This window comes from Biomphalaria glabrata, chromosome 1 (assembly GCF_947242115.1).
Source record: "Biomphalaria glabrata chromosome 1, xgBioGlab47.1, whole genome shotgun sequence".
NCBI lineage: Eukaryota > Metazoa > Mollusca > Gastropoda > Planorbidae > Biomphalaria > Biomphalaria glabrata.
In genome coordinates this window covers 65208021-65224630 of record NC_074711.1, presented here as the reverse complement: position 1 = coordinate 65224630, position 16610 = coordinate 65208021, and the positions used below count along the sequence as shown (strand labels likewise).

At 35.3% G+C, this 16610-nt stretch overlaps 1 protein-coding gene across 2 annotated transcripts in view; it reads right to left on the bottom strand.

Moving 5' to 3' along the window:
* Positions 1 to 16610, bottom strand: part of LOC106074221 (chitin synthase chs-2-like) — a 75892-nt gene that overhangs the window by 48319 nt on the left and 10963 nt on the right. The window contains exon 1 of one of the 2 annotated variants that reach the window (XM_056008393.1): positions 1787 to 2694. The exons of the other annotated variant lie outside the window; for it this stretch is intronic. The gene's annotated coding sequence lies outside the window, so the exon portion shown is untranslated. Of the gene's footprint in view, positions 1 to 1786; positions 2695 to 16610 lie in introns of those variants that run through there. 2 annotated transcript variants of the gene reach the window in all.

Sequence of the window (16610 nt, the reverse complement as noted above, 5' to 3'; positions counted from 1 at the left end):
ATCAAGCTGAAATTTAGCACAATTATTTCTTTTACCTGACAAAACAAGGATAAATTAAAAAAAACAACAACAATTAGTTCATTAATTATTGGTAATTAAATATTTTGTTTGATATCTCAAACAAAGGAAAGAAATTGTACTTGACTGAAGAGGTGGTATACCCTGAATTAGCCCCTTTACAATTTGCTGATCTAAATGGAAACAAAACAATATAACTAAACAATCTTCTCTAGTCATAAGTACCTCACTACCAGAGAGTGACGTGAGCCATCAGTACCTCACTACCAGAGAGTGACGTGAGCCACAAGTTTAAAGTCAGGTAGTTTCCTTCGTTTTTGTTGTAAATGCCTTTAAAAACCAATGACGGTAAAATCCACCCAGACAACCCTTTCTTTCTCTCTCCCCCCCCCCCACACCCATTTTCCTAACTGGTCCAGATAAGTGAGAAAGCTAAAAGCATGAAATAGCGCTAAACAATTGGTAGAAATATTTCTAATCGCACAGGTTAGTCTAGATCTATTACAAACTTAATAACATGACAGATCCAATCTAATTGATACAACACTTCGTATAAGCTTTGTCGTTGTTTTATTAAGTTAGTTCATTGTATTGTATTTGAAACAAAGTGAAATGTGTGCCAGATTTAACGAACATAAGCCTCTTACAGATACAACAAACAGTAAGAATGCCATGCTACCAGTAAGATAACGTCTGCTTATGCTAATTTGGTACGATTTAATGCAATGGTCACATAGTTAATCAATTACACACAGACGTTAGTTCAAAGAAGAAGAGAACCAGCGGGTACATGGCTCCGACAGAGAGCTGAACATTATAGAGTTACATTTCCTAACACTTGGATGTGTCGGCGCCATGAACAAATTGAAGAACTCAGTGTATTGAAGAAGAGGTCGCTTCTTTCGCTGTCTCACGGGGTATTTAAACAGTCGTGTCACGTGTCACTTGGGAAACAAGACATGTACAAGTCTACTTTCTGTTCTGATTCAATGACCGCCAACAAAACTTAGTTACTGTGTAAATATTAACATGGAATAAACATTTAGAAAGAAGCGGGAATAAAAACGACAACAAAAGTATAAGTTTGTATACGTCACTATACGATTGGGATTGTAGGCCGCGATAATGAGGATATATTTACTGTGGCTCACAAAAAATGACTCACATAATAAAATTCTAACTCTCATTTCTTACTAACCATAAGGTTATTTTAAAATAATTCTCATTGAGATAACATATCAAAAAGACAGCATGGAAAAGAGTTACCAGAAAAAAATCTCGTTAATCACAGATGAGACTTTGCAGAAAATATTATCACTGCCAACTCATTTAAAAAAAAAAACTTTTAGGAATCAAAAACCTTTTAGAATTAAGAAGAAACTAAAACTGAACACAATGACTTAGAAAAGCAGCTACTAGAAGAACAAAAAAAACATTTCACTTTAATGAGATTTCTATTAGCAGAATAGATATAAAGAAATGTCTTACAGATAAGAAGTCTTCGTTACCAGATCTAAATATTACTTTGTATAGTCTTGATTATTAGATTTACATTAAATATTGTTTTGTTGAGTAGGTAGGCCTCTATTCTAAGTGTACACCTTGAGGAAACTGTACGTTGAACTATTAACATTCAGCTGAACTAGAACCTAATACTTTGTGTTTTGAAATCTTGAATGTGAAACATTAACACGATTTACCACTCCAAACCACACACACACACACACACACACACTTACACAACCACTATACTACTAAAAAGACTTACGTAAAAAAAGTTCCTTCTATTGACTGAACATGATCAGATATTAGTCAAAGTTCAAGTGCAGTAATCCTCTGATTAAGAAACAAACACTAACACAATATGACTTAAAGATGTTAACACAATGTTCATTTCACGAAAAGAAAAAAAATACGCTGCCAATGTTGCTGATTTCCAGCTTTCTTTAAATGTAATGCATTGTAATACATTTTGTATGGACCCGAACTTAGTTTCTCATCTTTTTTTTACTTAGAATTGTAAAGCAAATAGCCTTTTTTGATTTATCAGGTTCACTTTTTGATGGCGATGAAGTTGAAAGGAAGCCTCGTTCTGAAATGATGATGAGTATTTTTCTTGACATCCTCCAGCTACCGAACTGCAGTCAGTGGTAAGAGTCTAACGCAAATACTGAATTTTGATGTGACAACTTGTATGTACATGGGAGGCTTGCGGGAAGGGGGTGGAGTTGATGTCTAATGATTTGAACATTTCTAAAGAAAGTCTGTGATTGGTTAAGAGTTGATAGGTTCTTCAAAAGTGATAAAAATAGAAACATTCTTTGACACAGTCTATAGAGTGGGTGTCTGTTTGATTTACGGGGTGAGGTACTAATATGAAATTAATTAAAGAAATCAAAGAAAAGGAATTTTTAACTTGTATTATAATTTGATAATGGTGTTTGCTTGTTACCTTAAACCTGATGTTTATTTATTGAATCCATCCAAACTTTAGATCTTTCCATACATACATACATACATACATACATACATACATACATACATACATACATACATACATACATACATACATACATACACACATACATACATACATACATACATACATACATACATACACACATACATACATACATACATACATACATACATACATACATACATACATACATACATACATCCTATTTACAGATTCAGCATTGCATACCGTCCTTTTTTTTAGCCCAACACTAGACCAAATAGCTTTTATTTAGAAAAATAATAAAATGGTTAGAAATGGAATAAACATGAGAACTGGAGAGATCACAGGTGTAATGAGACTATCTTGTCATAAGACTATCTTATGATAATACTATTTTGTAATAAGACTATCTGACACAGATAAATCTCCAGAGATGTAATAAGACTATCTGACACAGATAAATCTCCAGAGATGTAATAAGACTATCTGACACAGATAAATCTCCAGAGATGTAATAAGACTATCTGACACAGATAAATCTCCAGAGATGTAATAAGACTATCTGACACAGATAAATCTCTGGAGATGTAATAAGACTATCTGACACAGATAAATCTCTGGAGATGTAATAAGACTATTTGACACAGATAAATCTCCAGGGATATAATAAGACTATCTGACACAGATAAATCTCCAGGGATGTAATAAGACTATCTGACACAGATAAATCTCCAGAGATGTAATAAGACTATCTGATACAGATAAATCTCCAGGGATGTAATAAGACTATCTGACACAGATAAATCTCTAGGGATGTAATAAGACTATCTGACACAGATAAATCTCCAGGGATGTAATAAGACTATCTGACACAGATAAATCTCTAGGGATGTAATAAGACTATCTGACACAGATAAATCTCCAGAGATGTAATAAGACTATTTGACACAGATAAATCTCTAGGGATGTAATAAGACTATTTGAACCAGGACCAGAGTAACATCTGCACTTCCATTAAGTGATGACATCTTTAAAAGTTAGCCTCCGTTTGAAGAGACTGGTGCAGGGGAAGAGGAGAGAAGCTTCAGAGTAGTTATTCAATAGAATCTTCTGTTTGTTCTAGAATATATACATTAAGAGTGGTAGACTTTATGACGAAACTCTGTCAATATGGAGGCGATGACTGTGTCCATAGAGGGAAGGAACTAGTTCAACTAGTATGTATAAGTTTGCTCCCTTCTTGAAAGAAGAAAAAGTTTGTGGAATTTCTTCTTTACAGAGGAGCAAGTAATACAAATTAACTAAATTCTAACTTTAAATTAATGCATAAAAATATTATTGTCTCTATCTCGATGGGTAACGCTGGACTCATGTTTACACATATAAATGTGGCCTAAAGGACAAAAGTTTCAATGGTAAATAATATTAGCTCGATAAGCAAAAGTTTGGAACAGTGAGGTACATCTTAGTCTCCAGGCTAATTGAATTGTTTGCTCGAATTGATCCTAGTTTTTGAAAGACGGCTCCTGCTTTCCTTACCCGGCATACAAAATTGTGCTCTACATCTCCACGGGACGTATCCTTAGACAAGACGAAACAAAACATGTTGACTAAACACAGCCATGACATGAACAACGAAGAGACTAGAGACTAGATTAGTTCAGCGATCAGACCCCTCGATGATCTGCTAAATACTGGTTAAAAAACAACAACTCAAACTAAAACTCTGTGGTTCTCACAGTTAGCAAAAAACCTTCCTTCATGGCATCGCACCAGGAAAAAGAAGAATAGGCAGACAGAGAAAACGATGGGAAGACAACATAAAAGAAAGGACGGGCCTGCCACCGAAGAAGATTCTATCAAAAGCAAAGGACATAGAGGAATGGAGAGAGACGGTCAACAGATCTAGTAAGTTGCCCCAATGGTCCAACAGACTAAGGGATAGGTGAAGGTCAACGTGGAGGTCGTAAAGAGTAAAGAGAAAACATGGTGTAGTATTTTCTGAGAAGACCTTCAATTCATTGGCTGGGAAGTCACCTGCGACCGAGCTTTATGGACGCGGCTTGTCGCCCTGTGAGTTAAAATGGGGGGATGATTTAAGTCGAAGTTTCGCAAGTAACCAGAAGTTTAAAAATAGAGATTTTTTTTTACTTTAACAAAATTTGAAAGGGGGCTCTTTTTTTTTCATACAAACAAGTTTTAAAGGGAAATAATATCTAACTTTTCCCAGCTCAATCTTTCTATACATGATATTTTCAACAGAGGATGGCGCTATTGTCCATTTAGCATTTACCGTGTAAAATAATTGGTCATAGACTAAGGTGATCCCACAATTAAATTCCAGTCCAATCGTTGAAGGGAAACGAAGTTTTCTTTTCTTTTGACACGAAATCTTAGATTGAAATTTCTTAACTTCGGATTATACTTGCCGACTTCTCACTACCATTGAATGCTCAAAAAGCCACAGAATATTTCGTAGACTCTCAAATATCATCTTACGAGTTCGTTGAGTGTGAATCGAATCACGTACATTGATTATAGATTACTTATCTTACAAAAAGATCTTTATTTGATGAGTTAAGCTATCATGTCCTACTTTTCATCTCGTACCTAAACCCTTAGTGTCTATTCGGTTAGGATATATTTTGACTAATTTATTCTCTTATTAGATTAGAAAGTTTTTAAAGGTTTTAGCCATAACTAAAAATGTTAATCATTGCAATAAAATCACTTACCCAACCAGGCATGTGTACATTGTCTATGAATTTATCTTAACATCTTAATGAGTCTTTTACCTGTCTTTGAACTAAAGAGAATGTCTATACTCTAACCACAAAGTCAAAGAAACGTTTTCAGATCAAACAGTTCCCAGAATTAAAAATCTCTGTTAACCAACAATGGAGCTGATCTGATTGAAATACACAGCCACGTGAATGTTCTCCCAAAGGAAATGTTAGTCCCAGCTGAGAATGAAAGCACCACACACATCCAGAGAGTACGAACTGAACAGCCAACTTTAGGTGACAACGCTAGCTTGTGAGTCTCTCTGAACTGTTGCACAAATCGTCACGTTAAATTATACGACTATTTCTGAGGGATCCACTTCTGACACCACTAGACAACAATGTTAGGCGGATGAGCTGCCTTGCTTTAGAATGCAGTCAGTTTCAAAGACTGCTCGTCTTCCGGACGTATAAAAATGAGAGTCCGAGAGAACCAGAAATTGTGTGAAACTTATCATCGATCTGATGCAAAGAGGATGGACACAAGGGTCACAATTGGCTAAAAAAAGAATTTCAGTTCAATCCTCTCGTTGCAGACTACGGTCTTCAGAGATTATCAAAATCACGCATGCGCAATGCAATGCCCCACTTACGGCTAGGCTGGAGTATTTGTTTGGCAACAAATACGGTCACATCGTTTGACCAAAGGGCTGAGGACAAGACTGAAAGGGGACCTCTGTTTATGAACCAATATTTAATTCCCGGGACCCTTAAGTTTACTGCTTGCTCCGTAATCCGACCAGACGGTTTCAAAACTGTTGGGGAAAGATGAGTGGGGGGGGCACACCAAACACGTAATGTTACCAGCCTCACCAGGACTCAAGGGAGAACTGTACAAACGGCGTCTGGGAATCTGCTCACTTCTTTTTTAGCCCAGTTCTTATTAAAAAAAAAAACTCTAATTGAATGGCATCTCGATGGTATATTGTAGACATTGATACTATTCATTTGTAATGAAGTAAGAAGTTATGCATGGTATACTTAGCAATTCTAAAAATAGAGACATCACGTGACACATATAATGGTGACGTCTAGGATTAGGTCTGTAGTGGAGCTTTTCCTACATGGATGCAAATCAAAGAGCCAGCTTTCTGGTGTATCCGGTGTGCAGATCTAGGAAGTTCTGATAAGACTTTCAATAAACCATATACTCATTTGTGTGTACTTTTCAGCATTGCAGGATCAAGTTGTTTGATTTGTAGTAGCATTTAGTTGGCAGCAGTGATCTTTCAAAAAGGCGTCTTTGACCTTTCTAAACTGTCGTTTCATCATCTTTCCTTGGCGTTCCTCATGGAACATAGGGCCTCGGTAAAAACACGCCACTCTCCACGGTCTCTTGCTAGTTTTTTAATGGCTTCCCAGCTCTTTCCTGTCCTCTAGTACCCTGTGTCGCCACGTTCTTTTTTTGGTCTTCCTCTACGTCTTGTGCCGTGTGGGTTCCACTCTAAGGCCTGTCTAGCTCTTTTGTTGGTATCTTTTCTCCACTTTGTCTCTAAGATCTGCACCTCTATATTTCTCTGTCCATCCATCTCCCACAGTTTGATGTTTTCTATTTTGTTATTCCAATGTATTTTAAAGATATTTCTCAGGCATCTGTTGATGAAGGTCTGCACTTTTTTTTGTTGTCGCTTCAGTTGATCTCCATGTTTCAGAACCATACAGTACCGTATGGAAACTGTCGTTTCATTGTTTTGAAATCTTCCCCTAATGTTCCTCTTTTTTTTTACCCTTATCTATTTGGGTTCCAATTTTTTGCCATCACATTGTCCCCATCACTTTCTCTTCTTTGTCTCTCGCATTGAATGTTATTGCTTAAAGAACGTGAACAGGATCTTTAAAATCAAAGTGTAAACAAAGAGCTATTAACGTGATAAACTTTTAGCGTGAGAATAAGCGAGGCTATTGTAGTGATGAGCAGCTATCTCAATCGTATCAGAATAACTACTATCGGCATTGATAGACTGACTTTTTTTTTTTTACTTATTACATGGGTGGTAAATGGAAAAGATCCGAAGTCTGATACTTTTGGTTACCTCACAACTATTCCAAGATATAAAAGAGTAGTGAGAATCATGTAGATTGGTTGGCGAATAATTAATTTATATTGGTTGGCGAATAATTAATTTACAGAACGCAACGATTAGTAAGTGACCTATCTACCCCAAACATAGTGGGTTGTTCTGGATGTTGTGATTGTAGCCAAACATAAATAGTTTGAACTGACATAAAAAGCTCCTAAACATAGTTCTGTGTCGGCCACTATGATATATGAAGTATCTATGAAGTATCTATGAAGTATCAGAACAACCCACTATGTTTCAGTATATTTAATATCAATTTTTTTTCTTAACGCCTCTAAAATTTTAAGGATAAGATTAATTTTAGATTATCAAATGAGAAGTCTATTTGGAAGCAGGGAGACCTGATAGGCTAGTAACGACAACTCTTTATGTTGTAAGAGTCATTGCAGTATTTTCCCTCCCCTTCATTGTCACAATGATAGTTTGGAAGTGAATGCCCACTATCGAATCTAGTTTTCTTACAAAGGTCAAATGTAAATGAACTCTTTTATCTTTGGATTACTCTTTGATTACATTTTAATAATTATTCTTAACGAAATTGTACTTCATTTTTTAAATAAAATTTCTTTATTTACGCTTCATTCAGAAGCGTACAAATATTTAACTAATAACACTTTCAAAATAATAATAATGGCGATGTCTTCGAGTCCAGAGAGTATGAAGGCCAGTTATGCAACGAGTGCAGACCCATAAGCTGAGACCAACCAGAGAGTATGAAGGCCAGTTATGCAACGAATGCAGACCCATAAGCTGAGACCAACCAAAGAGTATGAAGGCCAGTTATGCAATGAGTGCAGACCCATAAGCTGAGACCAACCAGAGAGTATGAAGGCCAGTTATGCAACGAATGCAGACCCATAAGCTGAGACCAACCAGAGAGTGATGCCCATGAAAAAAAAAAATTGGGGAATTATTTTTTTTGAATGAAGGTAATTTTATTGGTGACGGATGGTAATATTAAATCAAGTCTACAGACACAGTGAGATTTAATAACACAATCGTATTAGTTTTCATACTGACTGAATATTAGAAAGTAAGAGACTTAAAAGAAAGCCTATAAAGTCTTACAAGCACCAAACTTTAGTCTAAAGATCTTGGATCTCCAAAAGTTTGATTATATGTAGAGAAATGGAAGGACAGTTAAGAGGAAACAGAATAAAATTAACAAAACAAACAAACATGTAAAGAAAAAAAAAAATTAAAAAAAGCTTACACAAGGGAAAGAACTGCACAACATACATTCCAATACTGTAAGATTTATTCCCTTTGTTCTAAATAAAAAAAGTAATTGGTTACCACTAATTCAATAATTAACTGGTTATTTTTTTTATTTTTCATTTTTGTTTAGAACAATGAATAATTGTGCGAAGTTTGAACTTGATCCTAGAATGGGAAGTGGGAGAAATAACGTGTACAAAATTTGTACCAGACAGACAGACAGACAGACAGAGTGAGTTGGTATAAACTTTGTAATGAATTAAAGTGAAGGATAAAGAATGTGTTTGAGAGATAGTTAAAAACTAAGGCAGGAAGAACGTGGCTATTTATAAAAAAAAAATCAAAGCCAGATTTTTTTTACAGGAAAAACAACATATATAATCAGAGCATAACTTTTTATCATATCCGAGTATCATTGCTACACTATTGTATCTGGACATAACCCAACCCCACCTTTTTTTAACTCACAAATACGCACTCACACATATACACTCACACATATACACGCACACGCAAAGGTCTTCACTAGACGCTTCGTCTTCAAACACCAAACGAAATCTTTGAGCCGAGTTTCATTACAAACAAAATGAAACAAGATCACATCCAAAATCCGCCCTTTAGAAATATGTTAATCCCACAAGGAGGTGGAAAGGGGGAGGAAGGGGAGCTAACTCTGGATCAGCTCAGTGTATGCTCTTCAGGCACAGAGATGCAAATGGTAAAGAAGAAACCTCTTCTTCCCCCACCCCCTCCCCAGGTCTCTGGTCAGTGTCTGCCCCGGCATAAAGACAATGGTGAGAAGTTGTCACTTCTGGGTCCGTACTCTTGACCGACTGCTAGCCAGCGTGTGGTCACAGTCACCAGGGATATTTGAACACAGCACGAGAGAAGTAGATGTTCAAATGTCGTCAAGGTCACGGCGAGGTGACTCCAAAGTGATTGCAGTGTTTGGAGACTAATGACCGCTTTTAGTGAAATGGGAAGCGGATATTTGATGGGAGGTGTAGAACTAATAGTCACTCGGAACTGCGGGGCGAGTCAATGGACTATAGACATTGAAAGTTCAGTTTTTCCCAGAGCAGGGAGTCAAAGGTGGGACAAAACTATAGTTAGAAATAGGGAATATAGTGTTTGTGTGCATGTTTGTGTGGATGTTTGTGTGTGTGTAGTGTGGTGTGGTATTATGTGTGTTGGGAGAGCTTTACACCACTCAAGAAGAAAAGAATTTCAGGAAATATTTTTTATTTAGAAGAGTTTCACATACTTATAAATTTTCAATATTTCTTTCTCTCTGTATTAGATAGATACATGAAAGAGAGGAATGTCGGTATTTATGTATCTCTGTAATGCTGAAAAGGTCCTTGTAAGACCTTTTAATACATGTAAAGTGAGTTGAGGGGTTTAAGTTTCATTTCTGCCAACGAGCTGAGACTTTTTGTTTCCAAATATTCCTTTAAAACTATTTCCAGGAATTTTTATCAGACCATGTCCAAATAACCTTTTTTTTTAGCTTTTACTTTAGAAACTTGTCATTTTCTTTGTATCGAGTAATTTCTTCGGAATAGCCTGTGATAAAAATCCGACAGTTGTGGGCCTCTGAGAAGGATTTCTTACAAAGGTCTGAAGAGTTATGAAGCAGAATCTCTTCTCCAGGCGTGGTGGACTTTTTGGACTGGGCTATCTGGTTTCTACCCCAAAGTCTCTGAGATGTTGCACTCCCACAGCATGGAGGTAACAATCTGTTAAAAGCTTATCTCTTCGATTTCAGCTTATCCAAGCGCCTTCACAACTCGTAAGTTTCATTTAATGATCATGATGAGGACAAGAGAGGTGGAACTCATATTTGAGAAACCAAAGGTTATTAGAGTCTTGTTAAGAGCTTCCGCGCTGTGTCTTATACAGATAAATCAAACAATCAAACGTAGGTAGCACTCAAATAACGAAATCAAAGAACACAGACGAAAGGCCAACACTAGAAGTTAGTCGATGCTGATAGCGAATGTCGAATAAGAAGTTTAGAAATAGCGAAGGGAACTGTCGAATGTCGTCAAGATAAATCTTTACGTTCATAAAAACTGCCTCTCTTTTAAGCCTTCAAAAGTATTTTGTTCACATTTCGCTATTCTTCCTCAAAACCTAGTCTAGTTTTTACTAGTCGCGTCATTGTCTCTAAGTCAAAACTTTCCCTATTTATGAAACAAATAACTAATTCCTAATCGTGCCATAACAGCCTATAATGAAACTAAAATATATCGGTAATGACACAAGACGTTGAATTAAAATATACCTCATCAAACAATAACGAGTTTACGCCTCTCTTCTTCAATGGAAACAGTTTACAGTAATGTTGGAACGAAATACACATATTTTTGAATGACGTCACTCCATGGTCGATTGAACTCGTAGAACAGCAGTCACGTAGCATGATGATGTCAATGCGTTACATTTTCCTACCTGGGGGACGACTACCTTTAGGCCCGGCCAGAGAGATGGTACGGGTACTGGACAGAATTTTTCTAATATCGGACAACAATCTGGACATTCAAGAGCATTCAATCACAAAGAGGAAAGGGAGTGGGTAGGAAAAAATAAACGTTTCTAATTGTGCTGGCCACACGATCTCAAGGTATAGGTATTTAGTTTGTTTGTGAATAAAGGAGGATTTCCAGCATGGTGGGTGATGGGTACAGCGCCTTGCTTCTAATCCGAGGGGTCACGGGTTCGAATTCCCGTCTGAAAGGGACACTTTACTTACTTTAAATGTTATATGTATATTTTAAAATATAAATGCTATTAGTTTTTTAAATTTTAATTACCTCCCCCTCCCACCATTAAAAATAGTCAGAGGTTTTTTTCATAAAAAGATGCACCAAGAGGCACTTTCAAATACAATCTTTTTATGGTTACAATTTCAGAAGAAAAAAAAAATCCTTAATACTGTTCAATCTTGTGTCCATTACAACACGTCAAGTAACAATAGAACGAAAAAACTGGAACATATTTCTGCTCAAGACCAACACTGATCGCGGTCATCTTTGCACATACCGATCGTGTCAGTGGACATTTCAGCACTGGACGTTCTACTGGACATCCTGTTGTCTCTGTGGTCTGGAATGAAGTCTGTCGTCCAGCGGGCACATCGTTTAAATCCTGGGGGGGGGGGGGGGATTTTTTTCCTAGCGAAAGGACCGTAGACCAACTAATGGTGAGTCATTGGAAATTAGGTGATGGGTCAGCAGTATTAAAGGAAACAAATGTCTTAGAAATGTTCATATGCTTTTTACAAAGTTTCTATCAACTCCCTCTGTCAATCTGTCTATCCGGTGTAAGTTTTGAACACGTTTTTTCTCCCACACCCATTGTAGGATAAAGTTACATAATTATTTATTATACCTAATAAAACAAGAATCAGCCGTGTGTGTAGTTACATATCATAAAGGGAAATTTATCCTTAAATATTAATCGCTTTGGCTAAATATGCGGGGTTTCGTCTCTTTAGATATTTCTACATGTTATTTCTCACACATACATTCTCGGATCAAGTTAAAACCTTAAACAATTACTATTTTACCAATTAATAGGCAATAATTATTAGTAATTAATTATTTTGTTTGATATCAAAAACGAAAATAATGATATATTATTGAGATATATAGTTGTAAATGTGGAGCTATTCCCCTTTAGATATACTTGTATGTTTATTTTTTAAAAGTATTTTTATATTTTGCTTGATTCAATACTAAGCCAAACTAAATAATGAAACCACTGTTAACGGTTCACTATTTCATAAAAATCCATCATGGGTAAATGTACCACAGCCCCAGACTTCCAGAGGAGGACAAAAGAACACCAGCTTACAATGTATTAGAGGAAACATGTCACTAAATGGCTTGAAAAAAAACAACAATACTCTATATATATGAGATAATTTGCACAAACGCGGATTAGTGTTGAATTCAGTTGACTTTATTTACTTTGGATTGTAGACCCCAACTTGGTCAAGAATAAAATATGCCTCTCAATGAATCAGCAAAAACGTCCTATTTGTCTAGTATTCTACCAAGTAATGGCCAAAAAATAAAATAAAAATTACAAATCACAGATCTTCAGAAGCTCTTCTGAATGTTTCTTTTGAACTATCTTGACTGTACGAACACAAGACATTATCAGGAAGGAGGTAGTCAAAATACTTTTGACTATGACTTCAACGAAGGAGTGAGGTCAGTGTGTTTCAACCAGAAGATATTTAGGATCGATAGCTAAAAAGCCATTGCAGTGAAAAACAGAGTAAAAGACGGACATTTTCGCTATTTAGGCTATTGCCTGCTGGACGGAGGACACGACCACAAAAAGGAGGACATGTCCTTCTTTCGTCGGACATCTGGTAACCCTAAGCATAGCAGCATTTTTATACTACCACAATGTTTAACACCAGATACAAGTTAATCAACAAAAACAATTATAACCTGACAACATGCTTTATGTGCCACAAAGGATAAGCCTCTAACTTCATTACTAATTTATTCAAATAATTAAAATACTCAAATATTTATGTATCTATGTGTATATCTATCTATCTATCTATCTATCTATCTATCTTTCTCTCTCTATCTATCTCTCTATCTATCTATCTATCTATCTATCTATCTATCTATCTATCTATCTATCTATCTATCTATCTATCTATCTATCTATCTATCTTTCTCTCTCTCTATCTATCTATCTATCTATCTATCTATCTATCTATCTATCTATCTATCTATCTATCTATCTATCTCTCTCTCTCTCTCTCTCTCTCTCTCTATCACTCTATCTATCTATCTATCTATCTATCTATCTATCTATCTCTCTATCTAGTTTACATTTGTGTCTAGCAACATTACTAACTATGTCACAATGTTCCTGCTACCGATCTAATACATGTGTTCCTTCAACTAGTCTCTCTATTACGTAGTATGGGATCTTAGGTGTGTTCAAAGAGCACTTCAATGGCGTTTCTCTTTCTCTCGGAACATGGGAATGTCAAACGGGGGGGGGGGGGGTCATTATGACTAACGGAAAATGTGAGAGAAATGAAGGCGGATAGGAGGGGCGAGGTCAACTGAAAAGAGACAGATGGACTTTGACCAAACTAAACTTGGTCTTAAAATATTAAGACCAGCTGTGGACAAATAGAAGGAGGATCACTGGACACTCCTGGTGTGACGGGTGATCATCAGTGTCTGGTCAGTGCGACCATGTCACGCTGACTGGCCCCAATGACGTTATATGATAGTGTGTCTGATTTATAATTGTAACCGCGATGTTTTTTTTTTTTTTTAAACATATTCCTGTTTCAAAATGACTTCATGTTAGTTGAATAAATATTAGAAAGGACGACCTAAATAAATCAAACACTTCTGTGTGTCTAAATATTCAGACTCCACTATAATTCCTGACAATTGGCTTATTCTTAATACATGTAAATTAAACATCTAAGGAAAATTATTGGATATTCTTTTCTAGTTAAGTAGGCTATTTGACGTTTTGTCGTGAAAATTACATCCTCCCACAGTATGGCAGCGGATAGCGAGAGGGGTTCGAACTAACTCTGGACGATCTTAACTACAGTCCGAAAAACATATCCCACGGCACGACCATTAGTGGAAGTAAAGAGAAGGAATCAATACACAATCTTGTCAGAATGGTGCTACATTGGAACACACATGTTTAGTGTTGACTTTTCAATTTTGTTATATTTTCGTTAAAAAGATATTTTACAAAGAGAATTAGATGAATTTTAAAGAAAGTAAAATATAAAAAGATAATATATATGTTATGAGAATCAATGACTACTTTCTGTTAGAATAATGTAACGTAACCATTTTATATGGGTATTCCATTATTTTCAATCTAACATTCATTTGTTATTTAGATGAGTAAATCGCTCTATAAATCCACAATAGGAGGTACTTTTTTTTTCTTGCGCAAGTTCCTCTTTAAACCAAAATCTAATTTTCCCTCTATGACTATAAAGAAAATATGAACTAAATGTAGGGATTGAAATATGAGTACATTGACACAAATAAGATATAAAAAAAAAATAATTGTTAAAGCTTATTTACGGAAACGAGCTCCAGACTATATCTCTAGTTATTTCCCTTATACGTTTTCAAACAAATTAATTAATTACCAATAATTAATGGGGTTCGTTGCTGAACATAAAAATTATATATTTGTCGGACGCGAATAGCCCAATTTTTCAGTAAAAGAAATTACAAAAGTCATTTCTCTATAGAAGAAGTTACGAAGGCTATATAATATACAATCACAGACGTATATATACTACAATAAAGATAGTTTTTTTATTTCTAGTTACGATTTCTTTAGGTAGGTGCTTTTTTACTATTACATACCAAGTATTAGAGTTTAGAAAAACCCAGGTTCGTTTCTTGTGCAACGCTATTAGCTAACACCGCATATCATCTCTCCATTAGTATATTAAGATCTATAATCTAATTCTAGTCTAGATCTATATATAAAAATCGAATAGATCTAGTAATAGTATAGATTCTATCTTGAGACTAGATTGCCAAAATACCTTAAAACCTTAGTAATAAATTTTCAAAGCATTAGGAACAAAACAGCAGACTTAGAAATGTTATTAGAATGTGAGAAACCAGACATAATTGCAGGAACAGAAACTTGGCTACATCCTGAAATTTATAATGCAGAAATTTTCAATAGTAATTATGAAATTTTTAGAAAACATAGAGCTGATAATCATGGAGGAGTTCTTTTAGCAATAAAAAACACTTTTATAGCAGAAGAAATTACCTTACCTAACTCAAAAAATATAGAATCAACATTTTGTAAAATTAATACCACATAAACATCCCTAATAATAGGCAGCATTCACAGACCACCAATTTCTAGTTTAGAATACATGCAGGAACTATGTAATCAGATTACTACACTTAAAGAGACAAATAAAAATGCAGTTTTTTGGATTATGGGTGATTTCAACCTACCTGATATAAATTGGAAAACACTAACCATAGATAAACACCAAAACCTTAAGGACATAAATGAGCTTTTCATAGAAACTTTACACAACCTAAGTTTAGATCAAATCATTAAAAAGCCAACTAGATTAAACAACACATTAGATCTCTTCTTAACCAACAGACCTGGATTAGTAGTTGATTATGATATTATCCCTGGTCTATCAGACCATGAGATCATAAAAATACACAGTCAGATAAAAGCAGTAGCCAATACAAAACCCAAAAGAAAAATCTTACTCTGGAATAAATGTAACCTAACACAACTACACCAAGCTGCATTAACTTTCAACAAACATTCTTATTAGAAAAAGACATTAACCAACCAGTCGATGACCTCTGGAATTACATTAAAAACCATCTTAAAAGCATTATAGAAAATCATATACCAACTAAATACATATTAAACAAAATAAATAAATGCTGGTTTAATAATAGACTAAAGAAGCTTTGTAAACAGAAGGAAAACCTATATAGAAAATTTAAAGAAACTAATGCAGAAAGAGTTTACAAAAAGTATATAAAAATTAAACACTTAAGCCAAAAAGTAAGCAGACAGCTGCAGAGTGAATACATAAATAATGTAATATCAAAAGATAACAACAAAAACCTATGGTCATACATTAAGTCTAAGAAAATGGAAACAACAGGCATAGCGCCATTAAAAGATGAACATAACATAATACATAATGATAATGAAACCAAAGCAAACATCCTAAACAAATACTTTGCATCAGCATTCTCAGCCCCAGGAGACAAAGACATATTACTGAATTTGAACCAAGTAGACAACATAGAAGATATAGTAGTACAAGAAAATGCAATTCAAAAACTATTAGCCAACACCAAACCAAATAAAGCGTCTGGACCTGATGGTATTCCAGCTAGATTACTCAAAGAACTAAGCAATGAGCTAGCCCCATTGTTCAAAATACTCTTTCAGGCTTCACTTAACCAGGGACAAGTACCAAAGGACTGGAAAGAAGCTAATGTCACCCCCCTATTT